The sequence below is a fragment of the Arachis stenosperma genome, chromosome 2 (assembly GCF_014773155.1).
Source record: "Arachis stenosperma cultivar V10309 chromosome 2, arast.V10309.gnm1.PFL2, whole genome shotgun sequence".
Classification (NCBI taxonomy): Eukaryota; Viridiplantae; Streptophyta; class Magnoliopsida; order Fabales; family Fabaceae; genus Arachis; species Arachis stenosperma.
In genome coordinates this window covers 49,320,332-49,330,583 of record NC_080378.1, presented here as the reverse complement: position 1 = coordinate 49,330,583, position 10,252 = coordinate 49,320,332, and the positions used below count along the sequence as shown (strand labels likewise).

Here is a 10,252-nt window from a genome sequence, read left to right as displayed (position 1 = left end):
AACAATGCAAACAATGCAAGGAAGGTGCTGGGTGACTTTACTGCACCTACTCCCGACTTCTATGGGAGAAGCATCTCTATCCCTGCCATTGGAGCAAACAACTTTGAGCTTAAGCCTCAATTAGTTTCTCTAATGCAACAGAATTGCAAGTTTCATGGACTTCCATTGGAAGATCCTCATCAGTTTTTAGCTGAATTCTTGCAAATCTGTGACACTGTCAAGACTAATGGGGTAGACCCTGAGGTCTACAGACTTATGCTATTCCCTTTTGCTGTAAGAGACAGAGCTAGGACATGGTTGGACTCACAACCTAAAGAAAGCCTGGACTCATGGGAAAAGCTAGTCAATGCCTTCTTGGCAAAGTTCTTTCCACCTCGAAAATTGAGTAAGCTTAGAGTGGAAGTCCAAACCTTCAGACAGAAGGATGGTGAATCCCTCTATGAAGCTTGGGAAAGATACAAACAATTAAGCAGAAAGTGTCCTTCAGACATGCTTTCTGAATGGAGCATCATAGGTATTTTCTATGATGGTCTCCCTGAACTATCCAAGATATCCTTGGATAGCTCTGCTGGAGGATCTCTTCATCTGAAGAAGACGCCTACAGAAGCTCAAGAGCTCATTGAAATGGTTGCAAATAACCAATTCATGTACACTTCTGAAAGGAATCCTGTGAACAATGGGACTAGTCAGAAGAAAGGAGTTCTTGAGATTGACACTCTGAATGCCATATTGGCTCAGAATAAAATATTGACTCAACAAGTCAAATTGATTTCTCAAAGTCTGTCTGGAATGCAAAATGCACCAAGCAGTACTAAGGATGCTTCATCTGAAGAAGAAGCTTATGATCCTGAGAACCCTTCAATGGAAGAGGTGAATTACCTAGGAGAACCCTATGGAAACACCTATAATTCTTCATGGAGAAATCACCCAAATTTCTCATGGAAGAATCAAGAGAGACCTCAACAAGGTTTCAACAATAATGGTGGAAGAAACAAGTTTAGCAATGGCAAGCCTTTTCCATCATCTTCTCAGCAACAGACAGAGAATTCTAAGCAGAACCCCTCTGACTTAGCAACCATGGTCTCTGATCTAATCAAAACCACTCAAAGTTTCATGACTGAAACAAGGTCTTCCATTAGGAATTTGGAAGCACAAGTGGGACAGCTGAGCAAGAAAATTACTGAACTCCCTCCAAGTACTCTTCCAAGCAACACAGAAGAAAATCCAAAAGGAGAGTGCAAGGCCATCAACATGGCCGAATTTGGAGAGGAAGGAGAGGAAGTGAACGCCACTGAGGAAGACCTCAATGGGCGTGCACTAGCCTCCAATGAGTTCCCCAATGAGGAACCATGGGAATCTGAGGCTCAAAATGAGACCATAGAGATTCCACTGGACTTACTTCTGCCTTTCATGAGCTCTGATGAGTATTCTTCCTCTGAAGAGGATGAGTATGTCACTGAAGAGTAAGTTGCTAAATATCTTGGAGCAATCATGAAGCTTAATGACAAGCTATTTGGAAATGAGTCTTGGGAGAATGAACCTCCTTTGCTCACCAAAGAACTGGATGACTTGTCTAGGCAGAAATTACCTCAAAAGAAACAAGATCCTGGGAAGTTTTCAATACCTTGTACCATAGGCACCATGACCTTCAAGAAGGCTCTGTGTGACTTAGGGTCAAGTGTAAACCTCATGCCTCTCTCTGTAATGGAGAAGCTAGGGATCTTTGAGGTACAAGCTGCAAGAATCTCATTAGAGATGGCAGACAACTCAAGAAAACAAGCCCATGGACTTGTAGAGGATGTTTTGGTGAAGATTGAAGACCATTACATCCCTACTGATTTCATAGTCCTAGAGACTGGGAAGTGCATGGATGAATCTATCATCCTTGGCAGACCCTTCCTAGCCACAGCAAAGGCTGTGATTGATGTTGATGGAGGTGAACTGATCATTCAAGTGAATGAAGAATCCTTTGTGTTTAAGGCTCAAGGATATCCCTCTGTCACCATGGAGAGGAAGCATGAAGAGCTTTTCTCAAATCAGAGTCAAACAGAGCCCCCACAGTCAAACTCTAAGTTTGGTGTTGGGAGGCCACAACCAAACTCTAAGTTTGGTGTTGAACCCCCACATTCAAACTCTAAGTTTGGTGTTGGGAGGTTCCAACATTGCTCTGAGTATCTGTGAGGCTCCATGAGAGCCCTCTGTCAAGCTACTGACATTAAAGAAGCGCTTGTTGGGAGGCAACCCAATGATTATATTTTACCTATTTTCCTTTGTTATTTTATGTTTTTTTGTAGGTTGATGATCATAAGAAGTCACAAAATCAATTGAAAAAGCAAAAACAGAATGAAAAATAGGAAGAAAAACAGCACACCTTGGAGGAAGAACTCACTGGCGTTTAAACGCCAGTAAGGCTAGCAGTTGGGCGTTTAACGCCCAGTCTGGCACCATTCTGGGCGTTTAACGCCAGAAAGGGGCACCAGACTGGCGTTAAACGCCAGAAAAGGGCAAGAACCTGGCGTTAAACGCCAGAAATGGGCATCAGCCCGGCGTTTAATGCCAGAATTGGCACAAAACGTGAATTTTCTTGCCACTTGGTGCAGGGATGACTTTTCCTTGACACCTCAGGATCTGTGGACCCCACAGGATCCCCACCAACCCTCACCATCCTCTTTCTTCTTCACCCATTCACCAATCACCTCAACACCTCTTCCCCAAAAACCCTTCACCTATCCAATCCCATATTTCTCTTCACCACTCACATCCATCCTTCATAAAACCCCACCTACCTCACCATTCAAATTCAAACCACTTTCCCTTCCAAACCCACCCATACATGGCCGAACACAAAGCCATTCCCTTCTTCCTCATTTTCTTCTTCTTCTACTCTCTTCTTTCTTCTTTTGCTCGAGGACGAGCAAACCTTTTAAGTTTGGTGTGGTAAAAGCGTTGCTTTTTCGTTTTTCCATAACCATTTATGGCATCCAAGGCCGGAGAAACCTCTAGAAAGAGGAAAGGGAAGGCAAAAGCTTCCACCTCCGAGTCATGGGAGATGGATAGATTCATCTCGAGGGTGCATCAAGACCACTTCTATGAAGTTGTGGCCTTGAAGAAGGTGATCCCCGAGGTCACATTTTCACTCAAAAAAGGGTCAACTTTGATCAAAGGTTGGACCAAGTCCTCATAAACATTTGTGAAGAGGGCGCTCAATGGAAGAGAAACTCAAGAGGGAAGCCGGTTCAACTGAGAAGGCATGACCTCAAGCCCATTACTAAAGGATGGAGCAAACAAGAGACCCCTCTCATCATGAGATCCCTGAGATGCCTCAAGGGATGCACTTTTCTCCACAAGACTATCGGGAGCAAATTAACACCTCCCTAGGAGAATTGAGTTCCAACATGGGACAACTAAGAGAGGAGCAACAAAGACAAGGAAGAGACATTGAGGAGCTCAAGCACTCCATAAGACCTTCAAAAGGGAAGAACAAGCCGCCATCACTGAGGTGGACCCGTTCTTTAATCTCCTTGTTCTTTATTTTTCTGTTTTTTGAAAATTATGCTTTATGATTATCCATGTTTGTGTCTTATGATCATTAGTGTCTTAGTGTCTATGCCTTAAAGTTATGAATCTCCTATGAATCCATCACCTTTCTTAAAAGAAAACTGTTTTTATTACAAAAGAACAAGAAGTACAGGATTTCAAATTCATCTTTAAAACTAGCTTAATTAGTTTGATGTGGTGACAATACTTTTTGTTTTCTGAATGTATGCTTGAACAGTGCATATGTCTTTTGAATTTGTTGTTCATGAATGTTAGAATTGTTGGCTCTTGAAAGAATGATGAAAAAGGAGACATGTTACTGAGGATCTGAAAAATCATAAAAATGATTCTTGAAGCAAGAAAAAGCAGTGAATACAAAAAAAAAAAAACGAAAAAAGAAAGAGAAAAAGAAAGAAAAAAAGGAATAAAGTTGTGATCCAAGGCAATAAGAGTGTGCTTAAGAACCCTGGACACCTCTAATTGGGGACTCTAGCAAAGCTGAGTCACAATCTGAAAAGGTTCACCCAATTATGTGTCTGTGGCATCTATGTATCCGGTGGTAATACTGGAAGACAGAGTGCTTTGGGCCACGGCCAAGACTCAATAAGTAGCTGTGTTCAAGAATCATCATACTTAACTAAGAGAATCAATAACACTATCCGGATTCTGAGTTCCTAAAGAAGCCAATCATTCTGAATTTCAAAGGATAGAGTGAGATGCCAAAACTGTTCGGAGGCAAAAAGCTACTACTCCCGCTCATCTAATTTGGAGCTAAGTTTCATTGATAATTTGGAGTCTATAGTATATTCTCTTCTTTTTATCTTATTTGATTTTCAGTTGCTTGGGGACAAGCAACAATTTAAGTTTGGTGTTGTGATGAGCGGATAATTTATACGCTTTTTGGCATTATTTTTAGCATGTTTTTAGTAGTTTTAGTTGAGTTTTTAGTATATTTTTATTAGTTTTTAGTTAAAATTCACTTTTCTGGACTTTACTATGAGTTTGTGTGTTTTTCTGTGATTTCAGGTATTTTCTGGCTGAAATTGAGGGATCTGAGCAAAAATCTGATTCAGAGACTGAAAAGGACTGCAGATGTTGTTGGATTCTGACCTCCCTACACTCGAAGTGGATTTTCTGGAGCTACAGAAGCCCAATTGGCGCGCTCTCAACGGCGTTGGAAAGTAGACATCCTGGGCTTTCTAGCAATATATGATAGTCCATACTTTTCCCAAGATTTGATAGCCCAAACCGGCGTTCAAAGTCACCCTCAGGAATCCCAGTGTTAAACGCTGGAACTGGCACCCAAATGGGAGTTAAACGCCCAAACTGGCATAAAAGCTGGCGTTTAACTCCAAGAAGAGTCTCTACACGAAAATGCTTCATTGCTCAGCCCAAGCACACACCAAGTGGGCCCGGAAGTGGATTTTTATGTCATTTACTCATCTCTGTACACCCTAGGCTACTAGTTTTCTATAAGTAGGACCTTTTACTATTGTATTGATATATCTGGGTAGCTATCTTCGTGTTTTATGCTATCTTAGATCATTGGGAGGCTGGCCATTCGGCCATGCCTAGACCTTATGCTTATGTATTTTCAACGGTGGAGTTTCTACACACCATAGATTAAGGTGTGGAGCTCTGCTGTACGTCGAGTATTAATGCAATTACTATTGTTCTTCCATTCAATTCCGCTTGTTCTTGTTCTAAGATATCACTTGTTCTTCAACTTGATGAATGTGATGATCCGTGACACTCATCATCATTCTCACCTATGAACAAGGTGACTGACAACCACTTTTGTTCTACAAGCAACCAAGGCTCTAGTGAATATCTCTTGGATTCTTTAACCGGAATCTTCGTGGTATAGGCGAGAACAGATGGCAGCATTCAAGAGAATCCGGAAGGTCTAACCTTGTCTGTGGTATTCTGAGTAGGATTCAATGACTGAATGACTGTGACGTGCTTCAAACTCCTAGCAGGCGGGGCGTTAGTGACAGACGCAAAAGAATCAATCGATTCTATTCCGGCCTGACCGAGAACCGACAGCTGAATTCCGCGTGCCGTGACAGGGCATATGCAATCGTTTTCACTGAGAGGATGGGAGGTAGCCATTGACAATGGTGAAACCCTACATAAGCTTGCCATGGAAAGGAGTAAGAAGGATTGGATGAAGACAGTAGGAAAGCAGAGAGACGGAAGGGAAGGCATCTTCATGCGCTTATCTGAAGTTCCTACCAATGAATTACATAAGTATCTCTATCTTTATCTTTTATGTTATTTTCGTTCATCACCATATCCATATGAGTCTGCCTGACTAAGATTTACAAGGTGACCATAGCTTGCTTCATACCAACAATCTCCGTGGGATCGACCCTTACTCACGTAAGGTATTACTTGGACGACCCAGTGCACTTGCTGGTTAGTTGTGTGAAGTTGTAGTGATCACAATTTCGCGCACCACTATTCTTCTTGCATTTTTTTTGAATTCATTCATGTGTCTTAATTGATCTTCAAGTTATTCTTGATGATTTCCTTGTTCTGATCTTTAAATTCTCTTGTCCTGAGTGTTTTGTTGTTTCTCATGTGCATTCTCATTTTGTTAGTGTCAATAGTATACAAACTTTTAAGTTTGGTGTCTTGCATGCATTGTTTATTTGATCTTAGTTTCATTTTGATTATTCCTCATTATTAAAAATTCAAAAAAAATTTTAATTTGTGTCTTTTCAAGTTAATAATACAGAGAATTGAAGATTCAGAACATTCAGCAGAGGAATTACATAGAAAAAGGCTGGGCGTTCAAAACGTCCAGTGAGGAAGGAAAACTGGCGTTTAAACGCCAGCCAGGGTGCCTGGCTGGGCGTTTAACGCCCAAAAGGGGTGAGTTTTGGGCGTTAAACGCCAGAATGTATACCATTCTGGGCGTTTAACTCCAGGATGGCACAAGAGGGAAGATTTTGTTTTTAACTCAAAATTTTTTTAAGTTTTCAAAATTTTTCAAAATCAAATCTTTTTCAAATCAAATCTTTTCAATCATATATTTTCAAAATCAATTTCTTTCTTTTTCAAAGATACTTGCTAACAATTAATGATTTGATTCAACATTTTAAGTATGTTGCCTTTTCTGTTGAGAAAGGTTTAATGTTTGAATCATATCTTTCCTTGTTAGCCAAGTCATTAATTTTCAAAATCAAATCTTTTTAAATTGTTTTTCAAATCATATCTTCTCAATCACATCTTTTTAAAATCATAACTTTTCAATCATATCTTCTTAATCACATCTTTTTCAAAATAGTTTTCAATCATATCTTTTTGATTTCTAATTTCAAAATCTTTTTTAAAAATCACTTGATTTCTTTTCCACTCTTAGTTTTCGAAAATCAATTAGTATTTTTCAAAATATTTTTAAAATCTTTTTAATTTATTTTCGAAAATTTCTTCCCCTCTTTTTACATCCTGCTATTTATGGACTAACACTCCTCCTTAATGCACAATTCGAACTCCATCTTTCTTGATAAGTTCGAATTCTTCTACCTCTTCCTTCTATTTTTCTTTTCCTCTGACACCTCAAGGAATCTCTATACTGTGACATAGAGGATTCCATATTTTCTTGTTCTCTTCTCTTTCATATGAGCAGGAGCAAAGACAAAAGCATTCTTGTTGAGGCTGACCCTGAACCTGAAAGGACCTTGAAGCGAAAGCTAAGAGAAGCTAAAGCACAACTCTCTCTAGAAGGCCTAACAGAGCTCTTCAAAGAAGAAGAAACCATGGCAGCCGAAAACAACAACAATGCCAACAATGCAAGGAAGGTGCTGGGTGACTTTACTGTACCTACTCCCGACTTCTATGGGAGAAGCATCTCTATCCCTGCCATTGGAGCAAACAACTTTGAGCTTAAGCCTCAATTATTTTCTCTAATGCAACAGAATTGCAAGTTCCATGGACTTCCATTGGAAGATCCTCATCAGGTTTTAGCTGAGTTCTTGCAAATCTGTGACACTGTCAAGACTAATGGGGTTGACCCTGAGGTCTATAGACTTATGCTATTCCCTTTTGCTGTAAGAGACAGAGCTAGGATATGGTTGGACTCACAACCTAAAGAAAGCCTGAACTCTTGGGAAAAGCTAGTCAATGCCTTCTTGGCAAAGTTCTTTCCACCTCAAAAATTGAGTAAGCTTAGAATGGAAGTCCAAACCTTCAGACAGAAGGAAGGTGAATCCCTCTATGAAGCTTGGGAAAGATACAAACAATTGATCAGAAAGTGTCCCACTGACATGCTTTCTGAATGGAGCATCATAGGTATCTTCTATGATGGTCTGTCTGAACTGTCCAAGATGTCATTGGACAGCTTTGCTGGAGGATCTCTTCATCTGAAGAAGATGCCTGCAGAAGCTCAAGAGCTCATTGAAATGGTTGCAAATAACCAATTCATGTACACTTCTGAAAGGAATCCTGTGAACAATGGGACGAATCAGAAGAAAGGAGTTCTTGAGATTGATACTCTGAATGCCATTTTAGCTCAGAACAAAATATTGACTCAGCAAGTCAATATGATTTCTCAAAGTCTGTCTGGAATGCAAGCTGCACCAGGCAGTACTAAGGACGCTTCATCTGAAGAAGAAGCTTATGATCCTGAGAACCCTTCAATAGATGAGGTGAATTACATGGGAGAACCCTATGGAAACACCTATAATCCTTCATGGAGAAATCATCCAAATCTCTCATGGAAGGATCAACAGAGACCTCAACAAGGTTTCAACAACAATAATGATGGAAGAAACAGGTTGAGCAATGGCAAGCCTTTTCCATCATCTTCTCAGCAACATACAGAGAATTCTAAGCAGAGCCACTTTGACTTAGCAACCATGGTCTCTGATCTAATCAAAACCACTCAAAGTTTCATGACTGAAACAAGGTCCTCCATTAGAAACTTGGAGGTACAAGTGGATCAGCTGAGTAAGAAAGTTACTAAACTCCCTCCTAGTACTCTTCCAAGCAATACAGAAGAAAATCCAAAAGGAGAGTGCAAGGTCATCAACATGGCCGAATTTGGAGAGGAGGAAGAGGCAGTGATCGCCACTGAGGAGGACCTCAATGGACGTCCTCTGGCCTCCAATGAGTTCCATAATGAGGAACCATGGGAATCTGAGGCTCATAATGAGACCATAGAGATTCTATTGGATTTAATTCTGCCATTCATGAGCTCTGATGAGTATTCTTACTCTGAAGAGGATGAAGATGTCACTGAAGAGCAAGTTGCCAAGTACCTTAGAGCAATCATGAAGCTAAATGACAATTTATTTGGTAATGAGACTTGGGAGAACGAACCTCCTTTGCTCACCAAAGAACTGGATGACTTGATTAGGCAGAGATTACTTCAAAAGAGACAGGATCCTGGGAAGTTTTCAATACCTTGTACCATAGGCACCATGACCTTTAAGAAGGCTATGTGTGACTTAGGGTCAAGTATAAACCTCATGCCTCTCTCTGTAATGGAGAAGCTAGGGATCTTTGAGGTACAAGCTGCAAGAATCTCACTAGAGATGGCACACAATTCAAGAAAACAAGCTTATGGACTTGTGGAGGATGTTCTGGTAAAGATTGAAGACCATTACATCCCTGCTGATTTCATAGTTGGTGGACGAAATTGTTATTCATGTGTTATTCCATTTTGCAAAATTCATTGCTTTTCATTCCCTGGTAATGGCGCCAAAAAAACATGATGCCAATACCATGGTTCACAACTTCGTTCAACTTAACCAGCAAGTGTACTGGGTCATCCAAGTAATACCTTACGTGAGTAAGGGTCGATCCCACAGAGATTGTTGGTATGAAGCAAGCTATGGTCACTTTGTAAATCTCAGTTAGGCAGATTAAATTGTTTTATGGGTTTCGAATAATTAATAATAAATAGAAAATAAAAGGGATAGAAATACTTATGTAAATCAATAATGGGAATTTCAGATAGGTGTATGGAGATGCTGTATTCTTCTTGAAACTCTACTTCACTACTCACTCTTCCTTCAATCCTTCTTACTCCTTTCCATGGCAAGCTGTATGTAGGGCATCACCGTTGTCAATGGCTACATCCCATCCTCTCAGTGAAAATGGTCCTATGCTCACGCCCAGCCTTCAGGAGTTTGAAGCTCGTCACAGTCATTCAATCCCAGAATCCTACTCGGAATACCATAGACAAGGTTTAGACTTTCCGGATCCTCATGAATGCCGCCATCTATCTAACTTATACCACGAAGATTCTGTTGGGGAATCTAAGAGATATGCGCTCGGCCTAGAGTAGAACAGAAGTGGTTGTCAATCACGCGCGTTCATAGGTGAGAATGATGATGAGTGTCACAGATCATCACATTCATCAAAGTGTTGTGCAACGTATATCTTGGAATAAGAATAAAAGAGAATTGAATAAAAAGTAATAGTAATTGTATTGAAACTTGAGGTACAGCAGAGCTCCACACCCTTAATCTATGGTGTGCAGAAACTCCACCGTTGAAAATACATAAGTGGAAGGTTCAGGCATGGCCGAATGGCCAGCCTCCCAAAACGTGATCAATGGCCTCCTAAGATGAAGAATAAAACAAAACTGAGACCAAAGATGAAACGTGGTCAAAAGACGACTAATACACTAGTAAAAAGTCCTATTTATAATGAACTAGCTACTAGGATTTACATGAGTAAGTAATTGACGCATAAATCCACTTTC

The 10,252-nt window shown here is 40.4% G+C and overlaps 2 non-coding genes across 2 annotated transcripts; both read right to left on the bottom strand.

Moving 5' to 3' along the window:
- Window positions 1–387: 387 nt before the first annotated feature.
- LOC130964476 (small nucleolar RNA R71) lies at window positions 388–495 on the bottom strand. Its single transcript, XR_009080569.1, has one exon. It is a non-coding gene; the product is annotated as a small nucleolar RNA R71 (small nucleolar RNA).
- Window positions 496–7,706: 7,211 nt separating this feature from the next.
- On the bottom strand, window positions 7,707–7,814 carry LOC130964353 (small nucleolar RNA R71). The gene has a single exon (XR_009080450.1). It is a non-coding gene; the product is annotated as a small nucleolar RNA R71 (small nucleolar RNA).
- Window positions 7,815–10,252: the final 2,438 nt, after the last annotated feature.